This window comes from Mustela nigripes, chromosome 11, assembly GCF_022355385.1.
Source record: "Mustela nigripes isolate SB6536 chromosome 11, MUSNIG.SB6536, whole genome shotgun sequence".
NCBI lineage: Eukaryota > Metazoa > Chordata > Mammalia > Carnivora > Mustelidae > Mustela > Mustela nigripes.
Window position 1 is genome coordinate 3,373,194 of NC_081567.1, and position 16,450 is coordinate 3,389,643.

The 16,450-nt window shown below is 53.5% G+C and overlaps 1 long non-coding RNA gene across 3 annotated transcripts; it reads left to right on the forward strand.

Moving 5' to 3' along the window:
- The first annotated feature begins 11,751 nt into the window (after positions 1-11,751).
- Positions 11,752-16,147, forward strand: LOC132026448 (uncharacterized). Of its 3 annotated transcripts, none has more exons than XR_009406917.1 (4): positions 11,752-11,841; positions 13,654-13,761; positions 14,010-14,330; positions 16,062-16,147. It is a non-coding gene; the product is annotated as an uncharacterized LOC132026448 (long non-coding RNA). The 3 variants fall into 3 exon arrangements; XR_009406916.1 differs by lacking the exon at positions 11,752-11,841 and adding an exon at positions 12,228-12,366; XR_009406918.1 differs by lacking the exon at positions 11,752-11,841 and adding an exon at positions 12,679-12,812.
- Positions 16,148-16,450: the final 303 nt, after the last annotated feature.

Below are 16,450 nucleotides of genomic sequence, written 5' to 3' on the forward strand. Positions count from 1 at the left end.
CTGTGGGGCCACAGACCAGACCAGCTCCTATCTGATATTTAAGTCACTCTTTTTCTACAGCCTGCAAGCTGTTCTCTGGGTGATTCTGGGCTCACAGGACCCACAAGAAGCTAGAGAGCCAGGCTTGAGAACAGGCCAGAAGGAAGACAACTCAAGAGTTAAGAAGAACCACACCCACAAGGTTATGGGTGACCTCCTCACCCACAAGTGAGGACCTCCTTCTGGAGGAGGCAGCTGGGTTCGTAAACAGTCACCTGAGTCTGAAAGCAAACCACATCCTTTCCTGGAAGCCAAGCTATAGGTTAGGAAAAGGAGAAAACACCAAAGTCTATATATTTGCCTTCTAAAAGCCCCTCTTCGGAGGTTCTGCTTGCTTATTGTCACGGTGTTTCCAGGGCAAAACTCACCTTCTCCTCGTCTCAAATAAAACCTAAGTTATGTGCCCACAGGTCTCTATCACAAGAGACTTCCCCACCATGCTGAACAGTGAGCTGTGAGAAGCTGCTTGTGCCCACACCCCCACCAGATAAGCGTTGCCCCCCACAGATGCCCCAGAAAAGCACTGACAGCGGCCTCCAGCAGAAAGCTGGAAGAACTGTGGACGCCACCTCAATATGGTGTCCCGAGGCGGTCCCTGAGGAAGACGAGGAGAATTAGCAAACCCTCAGGAGCTCTAGAAATTCCATCGTGTTGTAATTGTCAGAAATCTAAGTGTCCCCTAACCCCATAGGGGGCAGGGCCCCCGTTTCAGCACATCCTAAGACAACAGAAGGCTCCAATAGAAGGGGCACAGAAGGGGCGCCTGATGGCTTAGTCATTAAGCATCTGCCTTCGGCTCAGGTCGTGATCCCAGGGCCCTGGGATCCAGTGCCATATTGGGCTCCCTGCTCGGCAGGGAGCCTGCTTCCCCCTCTTCCACTCCCCCTGCTTGTGTTCCCTCTCTCTCTGTGTCTCCCTCTGTCAAATAAATAAAATCTTTTAGAAAGGGGGGCTCAGAAAAGAACCCCACTCATTTTGTAGCCTCTTTGTTCTTTGCCCTGGGTGGGGTTTCCAGAGGAAGAAGCCTCTGGGGGGGGACTGACTTGGGTCATGTGACCCCCCCAACTGCAGTGGCTGGGGGGGGGAGGGGCGGTGGACGCTGGACTCTATATAAGCCCCACCCACCACCCTTGAGGTGTCCCCAGCAGGAAAGAGACAGGTGACTCCTCATGGTACTTGGGAAATATGCCTTTTCTTAACTTTTAAATACATAAAAATTAGATGTTCAAAAGACAAGGTAGGGGTGCCTGGGTGGCTCAGTGGGTTAAAGCCTCTGCCTTTGGCTCAGGTCATGATCTCAGGGTCCTGGGATGGAGCCTCACATCCGGCTCTCTGCTCAGCAGGGAGCCTGCTTCCTCCTCTCTCTCTCTACCTACTTGTGATCTCTGTCAAATAAAAAAAATAAAATCTTAAAAAAAAAAAAAAAAGACAATGTAATCTAAAACCTCCACTTAAAACTTTTTAAAAGAGAAAACCGAAGATCCAGGAAAGTGAGGAGATGCTCAGATGGCGTGTCTGTGCTTTACGGGTTCCCATTTCTAGGCCCAGATGAATCCTGCCCTGAGATCTGCCTGAACAACGCTGTGGTTCTCTCCCGCCACACAGGGGTGAGTGAAGAGGTCACCGGCCTTGACAAGTCCTCAGTCCAGAGAGGGAGATAGAGCTAGAAGTGACAAATCATAAAGCATGGGTTAAGACCCATGAAAGGTACCTGGCAAAAACACCACAGGAAAGCAGAGAAAAAAGCTTGTTAATTTTGACCCTCAAGATCAGAGAAGGCTTCCTAGAGGAGGTGACCCTTGAGTAGAAGATAAGGATGAAGACAGGGACTTGGACCAAAGGATGGGGAGATTTGAATGTCACGCTGGATTTTCCTCTGGAAAATGGGAGAGTCTCTGAAGGTTTTTGAGCAGAAGGATAGAATACGGTCTTATCTCAGCAGGAGGATAGAGATTAGATTACCCCAGGGGGAGAGGTTAAAGGTCAGGAGACCAGCAAGAATGTGGTGGTGGTAATTTGGATGAGACACGATAAGGGGCTGTTTCAGAGCCCAGGGAAGCTACGGTAATGAGGAGAAGCCACATTCCAGAGAGCAAGACTGGGCAAGTCTCGATGAATAATTGGACCTCCCGAGGGGTCAAATGTAAGATAATGTAAGATTTCTGTCTTGGGTGATCTGGTGGATAACGATGCTGTTAACCAGTCTAGGGAACTCGGGAAGCAGAGCAACGGATGATGGGTTGATTGGGGTCAGGTAGGGTTTGAGATGTGTTAGAGACCCCCCCCCCCAGCAGAACTCTTCCATACGTACCTGGAAATCTGAGTCGAAAACTCCGGAAGAACCCCTCGGTAGTCATTCCCTTGAGCACTGAAGTATGGACTGCCTTTTGTCGGGTTATTTTTAGGATCCTCGGTGGGCCTGTGTGACTTGTAGAGTTACCAAAGAGGACATGCTGTGTTTTAAGGAGAACTAATGCAGGAGCCTGGCAGAGGATCCAGGGTGTCAGGAGGACCACAGACGGGATGGCCGGATGGCGGCATTTCAGTTCAGGGCAGATCGACTTGGTTACTGTGCGCATGTTCTCTGCCAGGCTCTGGGGGTGCCGCAGCACACGGGTAAGGGACCAGGACAGAGGTAACCCCCATCCTCAGAGAGCCCCGAGGCGCGGGAAGATGCCAGGAGAGGAGAGATGAACATCGGTCCTTTTTTGCCAAAAAACAACGAAAGGCGGATTCTAGAAGCTGCAGACCTCGACGTCTGGCTGGCAAAAAATTCTGAAGTCTTGTAAACCTAGGTACCAGAAGGGGCAAGCAGATGGCCCTTAGGGGGCCGCCTGGATCCAGAGAGACCACCCATCCTGGAGGAAGCTCATCTCCCCTCCTGGGAGGTGAGACAAAAGATACGATGGGTCTGGGGTTTGGCCAGACAGTGGGCCGAGGTCCCCAGGAGGCTCCTGTGGGGAGCCTCCGCTCAACAAACACGAGCGGAGGGGAGTCAAGTGAGACAGATTCAGTAGCGGCCAAAGGGCCAAGTGCAAAGTTCTGATTAATGGATTGATGTCAAGCAAGAGAAAGGTCTTGTGACCCACCGTTCTCGTGGCTCTGTCCTGTTTATCATCTTTTTCTAAAAAACTAGGGAAATAGATATCAGCTCAGGATGGAGAAGAACGTAAGGAAGTCTGAAAAAAGAAATGGGAGAGCCACTGTGGTGGGGAGTCCTATCCCCGGGTCTGTGGGAGCAGCCCCCATGACCATGAAACATAAAGTCCCAGGTGAAGGGCACAGTGACATCCTTCCTGAACCGAGCATCCTTCCCGCCTCGAAGCAGCCTCCGGACACCCGTCTCCCACAGCCACCCACCCCACTGGCCATGTCGGCAAACTCAACACGTCTGCAAGTGAGCTTTCCAGCCTCTGAAGGCAGCTGGGCTTCGAGGGAGGCCTGGGGTCTTTCTAGCCATCGGAAGCCACCACAGTCCAGATGTGCGCGCCAGAGACAAGGCATCCACTCCTGCCCTCCCGCAGCCTCAGGACCTGCTCTTGCTCTGCAAGAGGCAGACCACACCTCCCTCACTGTTTCGAGGGTTCAGTAAGAACCACTGTGACCTTCCAGCGCAGGGATCCGCCATCTGCTCGTGCCGAGTACTCCGTGAGAGGCCAGGAGCCCGGCAGAGGGGCCACAGACAGACAGACAATTAAAATGGACAAATGAGCCAAAAAACGTATCATGACAAAGAGGGAGGGACCGGGAAAAGGCATGGGGCATCAGAACACATCTCTCTGAGCTTAAAAAAAAAAAAAAATCATCTGTGCAGAGCCTTTCAAGCGTGGCACACAGTAGGTATCTAATCAATGACGGTCCCTGCACCAGCTATGCTCCAAATGGTGAGGATGCTGACCCAGACGCCCCAACAAAGTGCCACAGACCAGGCAGCTTACACAACAGAAATCAACTTTCTGCACAGTTCCGGCGGCTGAAAGCCCGAGGTCAAGTCCAGCAGAGCCAGTGGGAGCTCTTGCCCCAGCCTGCAGACGGCCACCCCCTGGCGGTGCACCTTACGTGACAGAGATACGCTCTAATAGGGACACTCAGTGGACCGGATCGGGCCTCACTGGCATCGAACGTCATCAGTTCCCCGGAGGCCGCAAATCCAGATGCAGTGCCCCTGAGAGCCCAGGCTCAACAGGTGCATTTCCGAGAGGCACCAGCGTCCATCCATCACCCGCAGTGGCCTCACCGCACAGTGCCCGGAGCAGTTTCCACTCCCTGGCCTCGGGCATCGGGCCCCTCCATCGTCTTTACAGCTGGTGAACTTGGTGGCCTGTTAGGACTTCCCCTCGACATTTCCCCCAGGGCCAACGACAGCCAGATCCCCATGCCTCATATCCTGCCGCTACACCCCTGCTGGCCTCCAAATTCACAACAGTTGAACTCTTAGGACCTCAGCTGCAAACCTGAGACCTGGACACACTCAAAGGTGAACCATTCAAGACCCCCATGATCTGTCAGTGATGCCGATCACCAGAACGTCTACCACCTACCGACTGACGTGGGGTCATGACATGGAACAGAGATCAGCTGTTGGCTACGTGCTGTGCTCCGGACTTCCTGTGATTCACCAGCCCTGGGAGCTGGGGCCCCTCACTCCTCCCCTTCCAGGGAGCCCAGGTGCCAACCCACCAGGTCACATGGCAAGGTGATGCAGGATTTGAACCCAGGCCATCAGGCCCCGATGCACCCAGGGAAGTAGGTCTGCCGGGCCCATCTGTCCAGCCGAGGAGGAGGGGGTCAGTGAAATGCCTGAAACCTGTTTGTCTTGAACTATTAAGGAAGAAAATTCTAATAATTTAGCGAGTAATTCAAAACATTGTTTTTATGCTAAACACACCTCTGTCACTGAGTAGATTGCAAAATGCATGAGCATTTGTAAGATAAAACTGGATGCTTCAGGGGACTTTCAGCAAGGTGGGTGCTTTCTGGTCCCTCGGGGTAGTGAGGGGGAGCCCTGGCTCCCTACTCCCAGCATCAGCCGTGCTGCCCACCGATGCCTCACGACCCTGGTCCACACTGCCCTAACCTGCCCGCCGCTGTGTCCCTCACCTGCCGGGACCACCCCCATTCCTCCCCAGCACCCACCCTCTTCCCTCTGAACCCCATGGTGCCTCCTCGCCCCTCCAGCACCTGCTCCACAACCACGCCGGCCTGTCCTCTTCCTCTCCCGTGTGATTTCCCGTCTCTTTGATGGAAGCAGTGGTTCTTTGCAGGCAGGGGTTGGCTTTGCTTCTCCACATGACCTAGTGCCACGTCGGCCACATGGTGCACGCCCAGGGGACACATGCTCATTATTTCGGGGGTGGCTATTTCCTCAAAAGTCGGGCTTCTGTGGGTTGGGAGTGACACAATGTCCCATAAACTCTAGCTCTGATTGGCTGCAACTAGCCTGAGCCAGCGATAAGGGGCCACGGTAGGGAAGTGTGTGGTTTGCACAGACAGGCATCAGGCTTTGTCTCCCAATCTCTGCACTGCCCACCCTGTGGAGTGCCTTATCTGTCCCTTAGATCTCGCCTCCCCATGAGGTCACAGCGCTCTCCCTTCGGCCCCAAGCACCAGGAGGCTGTCCTCGGAGCACTTCGAGTTTACAAGGACACGGGGAGACTTGCTCACTGTTGGTTTTCTTGCCTTGGATCTTGGTCCCCAGCATTTGGCAGGCTGCTGGTCACACAGTAGACAACCTAAGTACTGCTGGTCGAATATGGGACGCTCCCCGTTCTGGCTGGTCAGCATGGCCCTACTGCCCGCGTCCACCCCCACGGTCCTATCAGAGGATGGCTCCGGGAGGGGTGCTAGCCTCACATTCCCCATGTTGCCAGGACACCCAGGGCTCAGGGCTGGAAGCCCGGGGAGAACCCATCCCGATCCGGGAGGAGCCGCTGCGGTCTGCGGCTGTGGCCTCCTTCAATCTCCGGCCTGCACTGCCCCCTCCAGGGCACTGTGGCGCTTTCCAGGATTGCCAAAGGGGCGGCAGACCGGGCCAGCAAACACAAAGCCACCCTCCTAATAGAAGCATCAATCCAAGAATGAGGGGCCCGGCGTGGGGAGGCAATCTACCAGGGACAAAAGCCAGAAGCCAGAAGCCCCGACACCCATCGCCCATCACCTCCACTATGAGCTGGTGAGATCACAGGGCCAAGACAGGGAGCAGCATCCTAGGCCTTGTCGAATGCAGCTTCCCAGGCAGGGGGCTGGGGTGCAGCCTGAGAGTCTGAATTCCCAGCAAACCCCAGCTGCCGCTGGCCTTATGCCACAGTGCATCCTCGATGTTGAAAATGCGGACCGAGGGCCAGGAACAAGGGCCTCGGTATCACCTGGAAGACTTCGCTACTCAAAGTGCCATCCTATTTTGGCAGCTCCCGCATCTGCATCCGGAGATCCTTAGAAACAGAGTCTGGGCCCCATCCCAGACTTCCCAGATGGGAATCTACATCTGAACCAGTCTCCGCCCCTCCTGGAGTGAGTCACAGACACAGTGAAGTGTGAGATGCTCTGTGCTCTGTTCTCTGTTCTCGAATGCTGGTCCTCGAGCCCTGTCCACACGTTGACACAAACCACCTGTGGGGCTTTAAAAAAAATACTGATGTGGGAATTCCTAGAGACCATGATTTAGTCTTTATTGGGTACAACCTGTCTATCAGGGCACTGGAGAAACTTCTTCCGTTACTCCAACATAAAGCAGAGTTTGAGGGCTTTGCTCTATATTAGAATATTTTCTCAATATTTTATTTTTTAAAAAAGGTCCCGTCCTGGCTGCTAGACCCTTCCTTGTCTGTTTTGCACGTTAAACACTATTTATCTTGGTTCCTGTTACCCCTTGATATTGTTTATAAGGTTTGCTGTAATACATGTTGAATTATGTTTGCGGGGCTGTCATTTAGAAAAAAACACACAAACACACAAACACACAGAGGAAAAAAAACTCATTAAATTTGACTAATTTTTTAAAAAATATTGATTAGCATTTCCTTTCTCCAGGGAAGACACATAAATGTCCAACCAGCACATGAAAAGATACTCAGCATCATTAATCATTAGGGAAATGCAAATCAAAACACAGCGAGAGACCACCTCGCACCCACAAGGAATGCATATAATTTTTAAAACGGAAACTAGCTAGTGCTGGCAAGGAGCGTCCAGAAATTGGAACCCTCCGCACACGTCTGCTGGGAATGTAGAAAGGTGTGGCCACTGTGCAAAGCGGCCTGGCAATTTCTCGGAAGGTTGAAATGGAATTTCCATGTGACCCAGCCGCTGGCAGTCCCAGCTGTACACTCGAAAGAATTGCACACAGAGCCTCAGGACTTGTAGGTACAGGTTCACAGCGGCATGATTCTTTTTTTTTTTTTTTTTTAAGATTTTATTTATTTGACTGAGAGAGATCACAAGTAGGCAGAGAGGCAGGCAGAGAGAGAGAAGAGGAAGCAGGCTCCTTGCTTAGCAGAGAGCTTGATGGGGGTTTGATCCCAGGACCCTGGGACCATGACCTGAAACTGAAGGCAGAGGCTTTAACCCACTGAGCCACCCAGGCGCCCCTCACAGCAGCATTATTCTTAAGGGCCAAAAGGAAGACACAGCCCAAGTGTTGATCAGCAGGTCCACAAGTAAGCAAAACGTGGACATACAGTGGAATCCTATCGGGCCACAAAAGGGAATGACGTGCTCACTCATGCTAGAACACGACGAGCCCCAAAATCGTGATGCTCAGAGAAGGGAGCCAGCCAGACACAAAGAACACTGCATGATTCCGCTTACCCGAAGTATCTAAAACAGGCAGGTCCGAGGAGAGAGACGTGTATGTACTCATATGTCTTTGCAAGAAGCCACAAGCTTCGAGAACTGCACCACGGCTCGCCTGGAGGTCCTCTAGGCTTCCTGCACAGTGAGCTGGGGACCCTCGTAAGCTTGATTTTGTCCAGAAAATTTCTGGTGTCTTCCAGTTCTCAGAGAGAGAAAGTTACTCATATATATTTTGCACATTTTTTTTAGTGTATTTCTGGTGTCATTTATTTTGCAAAGTAAAAGGGATAGTTTCTCCCACTGTATTTTCTGAGGAGCTACCACTTTGTATATAGGAATATCACTGATTATTTTTTATAAATATCCATCTATTGTATAGTAATTTTCCAGTTGTTGTCTTGGATTTCTAGGTATAGTTCATGTCATGCCCAAAAGTTTTAGGCGAGTTCCTTCTTCCAGCCCTTCCCAAGCTATGTGCAGTGGAGGACCAGGCTCTGGGCCTCTTCCCAGTGCGTTTTGTAAGACAGATGACAAGTCCGTGGGAGCCACTCTCAGATGTCATTAAAATGTCAGAATCCTAAAGAAGTTTCCATAATGTGAATTTCCAGCATCTGTCCTTTCTGGTCACAGACCGGTGAGCAGATGGCAGACCAGGAGAGATCCAGAACCTCACTCAGCGTCTCGTGGCTTTAGCCCTGTTCTCTGATGATTTGAGATGCTAGGTAGGATTCGCACTCCATGCCTAGGTACCAAATTCTGTTCCCGACGGTGAGGTCCTCAGCATCGATTAAGCCGAGTACAGAAACCTAGGTCAGTCAGTTCCATAGTCCTGATGTGTGTGTGTGTGTGTGTGTGTGTGTGTGTGTGTGTAGTAGACTTATGTCTAAAACTGGGGGATAAAAAACGAGGAAGAAAGGACAATATTCCAGGATAGATATACGGAGATAGTGATACTGAAAGATAAATATAGATACGGATATTGATACAGATTTTCTCCAGATTTGGAGGATTGGGAAGGAGCAGGAGGAAGCTGGGCCAAACACTAGGATTTTAAAATTCTTAACGAATTACAATTGGGTGGAAGAGAAAAGCTAAGTGTTTAAAAATAGGTCCTGCACTGAAGACGTCTCACCTCCCTGTTGCTTGGTGGGACAAGGCATGAAGGGCCTAATCGCTCCTGCTGCAGGAGAGCCACGCCCACAGTGACTACACGTTTAGGAGAGGAGGTGTGATGTAAACACATGTTTGCTTGTTTGTTTTAAGATTTTATTTATTTATTTGACAGAGATCACAAGTAGGCAGAGAGGCAGGCAGAGAAAGGAAGGGAAGCAGGCTCCCTGATGAGCAGAGAGCCCGATGTGAGGCTCGATCCCAGGACCCTGGGATCATGACCTGAGCCGAAGGCAGAGGCTTTAACCCACTGAGCCACCCAGGTGCCCCAAACACACGTTTTAATAAGACTTTCTCGCCAGATACCAGTGGGACCCCACAGCTGACCAAAGCCCGGCCCGTACCACCTCTGTAACCCATGGCGAGCTTGTGCGGACCCGGCGTGGAATCCAGCGATTCCTTCCACAGGATCTACTGAGAGCTTCTGGTGCATCAGGCTGGCCTGGATGCTGCCGACCCGCCCAGGAATGGGAGCAGGGCGGCTCTCAGAAGCAGGCGAGGCCCAGTAAACCACCCTCCAAGGCTCTGGAGGCAGTGAGACGGGGTCATGAAACAGAAGGCTGTGTGCTGCTTTAGGAGGGGACCGCACTCTGAGACATCTCAGCCAAACGAGGTCCGGCGGACTCGGACCCTGAAGCCCCCGTCTGTGTGGCTGGAGCAGAGGCCCTGGGATGGATGCCGGAGAGAGAGAGAGCCGAGCTCCAGGCCCCTTTCCGCTCTGCGACCCTGGCCCTGTCATTTCACCTTACACATCCTTTTCTCCGCCTGTAGAAAGAGCTAAGATCACCTGTAGTGATTTAAAAAAAAAAAAAAAAATGGCTCCAAAAATCGTGGACGTTCCTCCCCCCAAGAGGTGGATCCGTGTCCCTTGCCCTTGAATCTGGACAGATTTCAGGTTGTTCCACCCAACAAAGTATGACAGAAGTGAGGCTATGTGACTTTTGGGGATACATCCTAAAAGGCCAGATGGTTTCTGCCTGATTCACTCGGGGGCCTCTGCACACGAGAAGTCCAGCTACCCTAAGGCCACCGAGCTGAAGGAGCCACAGGTGGGCACACCCAAGGCAGCCCTCCCTGAGCTCCCAGCTCCCAGCCACACCAACCAGCCACGGGGGCAGCCAGCCCCCTCCAGATGCCCGCACTCCCACCCACACCAGACGGCAACCGCATGAGACCTCAATGGAGAACTGCCTAGCTGAGTCCTAAGTGAACTCCTGACCTACCAGACCATGGGCCAACAAAGCGATCGCTTTACACTAGCAAGTTTGAGGGCACTTCCCAGAGTTATAATAACAGGAGCCCTAAGTCTCTGCCTTCGTCTCTTAAACCCCTCCCTCCCTCACAAGCTCCTACTGCCTGGTCTCTTCCTGCTCCTCAAACACTCCAAAAACGGCTCAGGCCTCAGGGCTTTTGCACCAGCTGTCTTCTTCTCTCTCCAGAAAAATCCTCCTTTCCACTTCTCCCCCGCCTCTTGCATGGAAATCTCTCCGTCCTTCAGGACTCGCTTCCAGCCGCCAGCCCTCAGAGCACCCCAACTAGCTTCAAACCCCGGTCCCCAGCCACCTTATGGTTTTCCCGGAACTCCTGCCAGCTGACATTTTGCTGTTGGTGTTTATGGACTATGCCCTCTGCCAGAATAAAAAGTCGAGGAGAGTCTTTTCCTGTTTGGATCCCCTGTGCACCCCCAGTCCTGCACGTCTAGAAGAAAATAAGCACAGGTCTGTGTCTGTTGAATGAGTCCGCAAGAAGGAAACAGCTGTGCAGAGAAGGAAAAACATGTCTATCAGAACACCGAGAGGCAGTGATGATGGTGTGTTCGAGGTAAGAAAGGCAGCTAGTTGGGGCTGGAGGGGTTCAGGATGATGGGAGCAGGGACTGGAGAGGTGGAGCCTTTCAGAACCTAGAAAGGATATCCTTGGGCAGCACTCGGTGTGATGTTGAGTGGGGAGGATGTGGTAAAACATACACCACATACGATTTGCCATTTTAACCATTCTTCTGTGCAGGGTTCAGGGGCGTGAAGCAGCTGCCACCACCATCCGTTGACTCTGTCCCCATCAAAAGAATTTTCATCCCCTGGGCACCTCTATTTTTCTAGATCTCTCCTCTTAGTGGACTCCTCCATTAGTCGTCCTTCTGTCTCTGGCTTCTGTCAGTCAGTCTAATGTCCCCTAGGTTCACCTATCCCTGGGTCAGAATTGCCCTTTCTTATTGTGATGTAAGACACCTAACATAACAGTTCCTTCCATGCCCTTAAACCTAAGCAGCATTCCACTTAGTGTAAACACCACATTTTGTTCATGCATTTCATAGGAGGCTTGCGGGAGGGGGGGGGGGGGGGGGCGCCAGGGGGTGGCGGAGGGCGCGGGGGGGGGTTGCAGCTGCTGTGTTTAAACACTCTCTGGGGCCTCCACGTGGACCAGGGAGGACATCGGGTCAGGTCCAGAGCTCACATGCCTGGCCAGCCACCTGAGGTCCCCTTCACAGACGAGACCGAGACCCCGGCTCAGGGCACCCAGGCAGCCTGCTGCGGGGTGTAGCCACGGAAGGACCCCCGCAGGGCCTGGAGAGGCTTCAGCCTTGATCCCCAGCTCTTCCCGGCCGCCGCCCTCCCCCTCCCGGACACAAGTCCCAGCCCGGTGCGGAGGCGTGCCCTCTCGCCAGTGCGCTTGCGCAGAAAGAGCCACGCAGAGGGCACAAAGCACATGCGCATGAGACTCCGCTCCCCGGGAGATAATCCGCGATCCGGGGTTTAGGTCCCGCCGGGAGCTCTGTTTATAAACAGACCGCGCGGCCACCGACCAGGGGTAACCCTAAAGGTGGTGGGATCGAAGGCCAGAGGTCAGCAGGGGTGCCAGCGGGGAGACCGCTTCTTTCGCCTTCTCCGGCATGCTGGTTGCGCGGTGTGGCGGGTCGTGTCGCCCTACCAGGGTCCCGGGCTGCCGGGTGCGCCACGTGGTGCGCACGTGGTCCGGTCCCAGCGCTGCGTCTCCCTTCCCCCCGCGGCGCCGGCGGCCAGCGGCGCCCCCAGGTGGCGGCCCCGCGCCCTGCACTGCACGTCGCGCCTGCGCACAATGCGTCACGACGCGCCTTCCGGTCTGAGCGCGAGCGGGGCGTGGGTCGGTTACGTCCTCGCGACAGCTGCGCCTCCGCCCATCCCGGGGTCCCGGACGGGGGCGGTACGACCCGCCCAAGGTCGCGCCCGCGGCGCCCGCGCCGGGCTGGCCCTGAGATCCCGCGGCAGGCGGGGCGGGGCCTCCGGCGTCCACGTGGCCCCGGAGGCGGAGCTCTGGGCTCGCCGCCAGCAGCCTGAGTCCCCGTTGCTGTGCGGCGGCCGCGGGGGCGCTCCCCGGTGCCCCGTGCGAGGTGAATGCGAGCCGGGCGGCGCTGGCGGGTGGCCGAGAGAGTGGAGCAGTGACGTGTCCAGCTTCTACCGTCAGCTGCGGGGCGCACGCTGAGCACAGGGCTGTGCGGCCCCCTAGTAGGGCTGTTCGACTCGCCTTTGATTTTATACCCCATTGATGCCAGAAAGATAGGACGAGGCTGCCGGCCTGAGAAAGCAAACCCCCCCCCCCCCACCCCCGACTTTTTTTTTTTTTCTTCCTTTTTGTCATTTTCTCGGAAAGGTTCACAATTGCTTTGCCCTGTCAAAGTCAGTATTCCGCTGGAGCTTGCGTGCTTCGGCAACATCTAAAATGCCTGTGTGCCAGGCGCTGCTCTGGGCTCTGAGGGGCCTGGGTCACCCGTGGGAAAGAGGCGACTCTAAACCTGGCCGAGTTACCTGGGGAAGCCAGGACGGGCTCACGATGAAGGTCAGGCCATGGGACTGTAGGCGTGCCTCAGTTTATTAGGAATGTCGCTGATACCAAGCAAGGGCAGCGCCCCTCTATATGATAAACCAAAGTCTCATTTCTAAACCTCTCAGAGCCCACTGATGCTCGGAGAACGCTTTTACTTGCTTTCGCTGGACTCTTGTACCCTGGCCAACCCCTAGTTGAAATTCTCCCCCGATCTGGCAGATTCAGTTGCCTCCCAACCTACTATTTTCCCAACAAACTTGTCAGTCAATGTAATCCCGGGTATGAACACGGCTGATGTTACATTAATAAGTAAGACAGGAAGGAAGCCAAAGAGACGTGGGAATTTCATTAGTGCTGTGAACAACTGCTTTGCCAAATTCGATGGTGGCTTCCAAATACAGTTTTCCCTCAACGTTTTGTGCTGTTTACTAGATAAGGGCTACAGACTTGACACAAAGTTAAGTTTAAATACATTGTTAATTTTCTCTATTACTTGAAGTCTAGACTAGGGGTTGGGTCAGATGGCAAATACTTTAGACTCTGCCAGGCACATGCAATCTCTGCAGCATAGTCTTTGTTTTGTCTACCACGCTTTTCAACCTCCAAGCTCTGAACTATAACATTTCTAGATTCCGGCAATATAAATATTCCTCTGGTGGCCGATTTCAAGCGGCCGACATGGAGTGTCTGAGGGCAGGGTTGAGAATGCTACTTCCAGCATAGGCATCGGATAGATGTAGATAATCTGGAGAGCATAGGTCATGGTAGGATAATTGGGAAGTAATGGATTTTGAAACCTTGTTGTCAATAGCACCGATTTCACTGTAAACTTACCTAATTTAACTTTTGATAGTACCTGTTCAACAGCAAGCCCAAAGGATGCCTGAAGATTTAACATTTGGTTATCGTGAGCCGGTTCCGGCTCGGCAATGGTCTTACCCCTAAGTGGAGACGGGAGTGGGTAAGTTAGGCTTCCAGGTTGGTGGTCGATGTTCCGTTTCTTCACCTAGGTTCCACTTGGGCACACCCCAAGGGGACCCCCAGTGAGTCAACTCCCTGTATCATTCCCTCCGTGCAAATGTGGGCTGGACCCGTCATGTGCTTCTGACCAACAGAATTTGGTGAAAGGGGCGGGATGTCCCTCCTTTGACGATGTCATGTCATTTGTGAAGGATGATGGGTGTCACACCGTCATGCTTGTTTTCCCAGGATGACTGGAGACGGACATTGTAGCTGGCCTTGCAGGAGCGAACAGCCAAGTGAACAGCCCCCGGAGAGGACCACGTGGCCGGGGACTGTGGGCAGCCTCCAGAACCTGAGGGTGGCCTCCCGCCGGCAACCAGGAAGAAGCTGGGGCCCTCGGTCCTGCAGTCACAAGGATACGCATCTCCCAGTGACCTGAATGAGCTTGAAAGAGTCGCATCTCCAGACGAGAGCAAAGGTCAGCCTGTCCCTGGATCATAGACCCTGGAGACACTGAGCCGGACCCAGCTATAGCCAAGCCCCAGCTCCTGCCCCACGGAAGTGGAGGTAAGTGCATTTTTAAGTTCCCAAATTTGTGGTCGTTTGTTATACTGAAGCAGAAAGTGAACACATCTTTATTTGCGAGATGTATGCACCTGTGTGTGTGTGTGTGTGTGTGTGTGTGTGTGTGGACAGGCATTACATTCCTCAATTTTAAAAGGTTGGGGAGAGGAGATGTACACGGTACACCATACAAAGAGCAGGAAAGAACTGTACCCATGTGCTGACCAGAATGCTCTTAGACAGTGTGACTGTAAGGAAACTTACAGTGGGTTTCCATTTGGGGTTTTTTCTTTCTCCTGATGACTCTCTGTCCTGACTGCATGGCCTGTCCACACTGCGAGGTGGGTGTGAGGTCAGGATCAAGCCCCGTTTACACCTCGGTGCCAGAGCTCCCTGCCTGTGTGTCTCAGCATGCCTCTAGGTGCTCACCTTTAACATGGAGATGACCAGAGTAACTGCTCAGGGCACCGCTGGACAGGACTCGGTGGGACAGATGCTGTCAGGGGACCGTGTGGTGTGGCCTTTGTCCCTTGTAGCCCTCACGTGTTGTTGCCCCTCACTCAACTGTGTCTAGAACAACCCGCTGATGCCCGCGCTCAGACTCAGGCGCCCAAGCAATGTCAAGCTGGTGTGGGACCTGCTGAGGCCGCGGTTGCGGGCCCGGGCCTCCTGGCTGTTGCTTTGCTTCCTGCTGTAATTCCCCTCTGCCTTGTCCCCTCCCTTCCACTTCCCAAGCACTGCCTAGACTCTGCGGTGGTCATAGGAGCCTGTCTTCTACTCCCGGCACTGAGGCCTGGAGGCCCAGCCAACCCCTTCCCCAGGACCACACGTCACCAGTGCCCAGCCCCCCGCCCCCAACGCTTTTGCTCTTCTCTTGCCTGCGGGATCTCACAAAAGAGAACAGGGTCTCTGGGCCCCTGGCCGCCGAGCACTTTGTGAGGCCAGGCCTCCCCACTTTGCCGGCCAGACTCCAGGGCCCACTCCGGAGGAGAAAGCTCCTGCGAATCGCACTGCCCAGGATGCAGGCAAATGCATTTTTACAGACCAGCACAGGTCTGAGGTTGGCCCGGCAGGGGCAAAACCAAGCAGCGGAGGACCGGACTCCCAGCTGGCAGCCCTATCTCAGCTTTATTGCCTGTTTTCTGCCAAACAAAGGCCCTGCCCGCCCTGGGAGCTCTCTATTGAAATCTTGAGGTGGTTCCCTGTTAATCACTCCCTTTGGTGCTCCCGAGGCCAAAAAGAGTCAAACAAAACCTCTTTTCCAAGCAGGAAGAGCTCTGCAGAGACCTGAGCAGAACGACCCCCACCCCCACCACCACCACTCTCCAGTATGAGACCAACAAGATGCTAGGGCTCCCAGACTCACACAAACACTTGTTTCCTGGCAGCTGGAGGGAGATTTGGAATGTGACCAGGTCCCCCACATGCTCCAGAAGGCTCCACGCGGGAGGCAGGGCCCGTGAGCGAGCAGTCTCGCCTGCATGCAGCCCCCTCTTTATTTTAAAAATCAAAAAACAACCAATTACAGGATTTTTTTTTTTTAAGCAGACACCTACTAGGAAGGTGGGAGGAGGAAAAAACATTCCATCTCTCTCCCTCCCCTCACATGACCTTGACTCTCAGCTCCCATGCTTGTCTCTCATTCTGATGTTGCCATTCTGCTGTCAACCAGGAACTAGCACTGCGTTATTCGTTATTCTATAAATACGAAGTTTGGCTTCTTTTCTTAAACAGACACACCAAGGCCAAACAGCAAGCCGTCACTGACCAAGACGAGTCTTCATTTCCAAGGGAGCAGGCCTGATATCTGTGGGCCAGCGTTCGGATTCTCCTGTCGCAGAGAGAAATGGCTTTTTCCGTCCAGATGCTGCGGCCCCTATCAGGCATGAGGACCAACAGTCTAAGATTTTTACACCTCTGAACGGAAGCACGTTCTTTTTCATAAATATTTTTTTTAAGATTTTATTTATTTATTCAACAGGCAGAGATCACAGGTGGGCAGAGAGGCAGGCAGAGAGGGCGGGGGGGGGGGCAGGCTCCCCGCGGAGCAGAGAGCCCGATGCGGGGCTCGATCCCAGGACCCTGAGATCATGACCTGAGCCAAAGGCAGAGGCTTTCACCCA